Source organism: Setaria viridis, chromosome 5 (genome assembly GCF_005286985.2).
Source record: "Setaria viridis chromosome 5, Setaria_viridis_v4.0, whole genome shotgun sequence".
Taxonomy (NCBI): domain Eukaryota; kingdom Viridiplantae; phylum Streptophyta; class Magnoliopsida; order Poales; family Poaceae; genus Setaria; species Setaria viridis.
Window position 1 is genome coordinate 39,636,707 of NC_048267.2, and position 3,233 is coordinate 39,639,939.

General features: G+C 41.5%; 1 long non-coding RNA gene across 1 annotated transcript; it reads right to left on the reverse strand.

Annotated features, from left to right (window-relative positions):
- Positions 1-2,566: 2,566 nt before the first annotated feature.
- On the reverse strand, positions 2,567-2,917 carry LOC140222998 (uncharacterized). The gene is made up of 2 exons (XR_011898400.1): positions 2,865-2,917; positions 2,567-2,757 (listed from the first exon to the last, which is right to left on the reverse strand). It is a non-coding gene; the product is annotated as an uncharacterized lncRNA (long non-coding RNA).
- Between the last annotated feature and the right edge of the window lie 316 nt (positions 2,918-3,233).

The window sequence follows — 3,233 nt, forward strand, 5'->3', positions numbered from 1 at the left end:
CATGAGTTCTTTTGTGCCTTGCGCGTAGCGCAATGTCTTCTTTACCATCTTCCAGTGTTCTATACCTGGATTACTTTGATATCTACCAAGAACCCCGGTGACAAAAGCTAAGTCAGGGCGAGTGCACACTTGGGCATACTGTAAGCTTCCGACAGCTGAAGCATATGGAACCGCTTTCATTTGATCGATCTCGTACTGGTTCCTGGGACATTGAAAATTCCCAAAACTGTCGCCCTTGACTATAGGAGCAGGTGTGGCCTTACTCGCATGCATATTGTACTTTTTTAGAACCTTTTCTAAATATGCCTTTTGCGATAACCCTAGAACCCCATTCAATCTATCTCGGTGAATTTCTATGCCCAAAACATATGTTGCTTCACCAAGATCCTTCATATCGAAGTTTGAGGACAAGAACTTCTTTGTCTCTTGCAGTAGACTGATATCACTGCTTGCAAGCAAAATATCATCCACATACAGGATTAGGAAAATGTATTTCCCATTTTTTAACTTTGCATAGACACAATTGTCCTCTATATTCTCTTGAAACCCAAATTTCTTTATTATATCATTAAACTTTAGATACCACTGTCTAGAGGCTTGCTTTAATCCGTAAATGGATTTCTTTAGACGACATCCCATATTCTCTTTGTCTTCCATGACAAAACCCTTTGGTTGTTTCATGTAGACATTTTCTTCTAAATCCCCATTTAGAAATGCCGTCTTTACATCCATCTGATGCAACTCTAAATCAAAATGTGCAACTAGCGCTATTATGATTCTGAAGGAGTCTTTACATGAGACAGGAGAAAAAGTCTCATTATAATCTATTCCTTCTCTTTGTGTAAAACCTTTTGCCACAAGTCTCGCCTTATATCTTTCTATATTCCCTTTGGAGTCACGTTTAGTCTTGTAGACCCATTTACAGCCTACTGTTTTGGCTCCTTTAGGAATCTCCTCAAGTTCCCAAACATTGTTGGAACTCATCGATTTCATCTCATCTTCCATGGCCTCTAGCCACTTTGATGAGTGAACACTTTTCATGGCTTCTTCATATGAAGTGGGATCACCTTCTATATGAACTTCTTCTGTATTATAAACTTTATAACAATCAGGGATAGCTGATTTTCTGACCCTTTGAGACCTTCTAGGCCCCTCACTTTCGGGCACATTCTGTGCCTCTGCTTGTGGCACACTGTTCAGAGGTGGCTGCTGCAACTCTTCCTCGTGTGTAATGATGGGTTCAGTTGGCTCCTGAAGGACAGGTTCCAAAAATTCACTCATCGTTTCCACGGGTGGAATCACAGCAGGTGCCTGCACCACAATATCAGGGACTATAGCGGGTGCTTGCACCACGACCTCAGGAACTATTGGTGCGGGAATAATAGGTAGTGAGAAGTATGGTTCCTGAATCATCGGATTAGGTGCACACACCCGCTTCTCCTCAAGATCAATCTCTCGAGCTACCATGCTCCCCCTCACCATCTCATCCTCTAAGAAAATCGTCTGTCTCGTTTCTACAAACTTTGTAAATCTGTCTGGACAGTAGAAACGAAAACCCTTTGATTTTTCCGGATAGCCAATGAAGTGGCAACTTACTGTTTTGGGATCTAGTTTCCCGATGTTTGGGTTAAACACTTTGGCCTCAGCTGGGCTCCCCCACACACGCAGGTGGTTTAGTGAGGGTACTCTTCCTGTCCATAGTTCGTACGGTGTTTTGGGCACCGACTTACTTGGCACTCTATTTAGAATGTGAATGGCGGTCTTCAGCGCCTCCATCCACAGTCCCAATGGTAAGGTGGAATAGCTCATCATGCTGCGCACCATATCCATCAGTGTACGGTTACGCCTTTCAGCTACTCCATTTTGCTGAGGTTCGTCCGGCATCGAATACTGGGCTACTATGCCATTTTCCTGCAAAAACCTTGCAAAAGGTCCAGGAACTTGGCCGAATGGGGTATGCCGACCATAGTACTCCCCTCCACGGTCGGATCTTACTATTTTGATTCTTTTATTATGCTGATTTTCAACTTCAGCTTTAAATATCTTAAATTTATCCAACGCTTCTGATCTTTCTTTGATTGGATAAATATAACCATAACGGGAGTAATCATCTGTGAATGTTATGAACAAGTCATAGCCATCCACGCTTTTCACAGGAAAAGGTCCACAAATATCAGTGTGGATTATCTCTAAAACTCCTGTGCTACGTTTAGCGCCTTTTTTAATTTGCTTTACAAATTTTCCTTTAATGCAATCAACGCATTGTTCTAAGTCTGAGAACTCTAATTGAGGAAGAATTTCATTCTTAACTAGTCTTTCTATTCTCCCCCTCGAAATATGACCTAAACGACAATGCCATAATTTCGACGATATTTCATGAGTTCTCTTTCTTTTCTTTGTTTCTTTCTCTGACGAGGATACATTCATATTCACATCACACACAGAATTTACTTTTTCACGCAATGATAATAAATACAACTCATTGTGAAGGATGGCAACACCAACACATGCATTATCGAACCAAATGGCACACTTTCCATTTCCAAAATGACATTCATAACCATCATGGTCCAAACGTGAAATACTTATTAAGTTTCTGTGTAATGAGGGAACATAAAGCACATCTTTAAGTACAAGCATGAAACCATCAACTAGCTCTAAAGAGACATCGCCAACAGCTTCAACTTCTGCTTGGACTCCATTTGCGACTTCAACGCATCTTTCGCTTCTTTGCGTAGTCCTCGTCGAATGGAATCCCTGTAAAGAATTTGCAACATGAACAGTTGCACCTGAGTCAATCCACCAAGTAGATTTCGAATACTGTGTATACAAGGATTCATTTACAAAAGAAATAGTATTCTCACCTCTTTTTGCCATTATTGACTTTAACCAGTCGGGGCAGTCTTTCTTGAAGTGCTCCTTTTTCTTGCAGTGTAGACATTGATCTTTGTCTACTGTGAGAGGCTTTTGGTGATTCTGCTGCATAGGAGCTTTTCCACGTGCCTTAAAAGAGGGGTTAGCAATCTTTTTCCTGTTATCCTTCACATAGTGCAATGAGCCACCATGTGAGGATCTAAGTCTGTCCTCTTCCTGCACGCACATGGCTATCATTTTCTCCATGTCCCACTGTTCTGGCTGCATGTTATAATTGACAACAAAAGTGTCAAACTCTTTAGGCAGAGAAGCAAAACCAAATGCATAATGTGCCCAGGCTTGAGCTCAAGATCCATAGG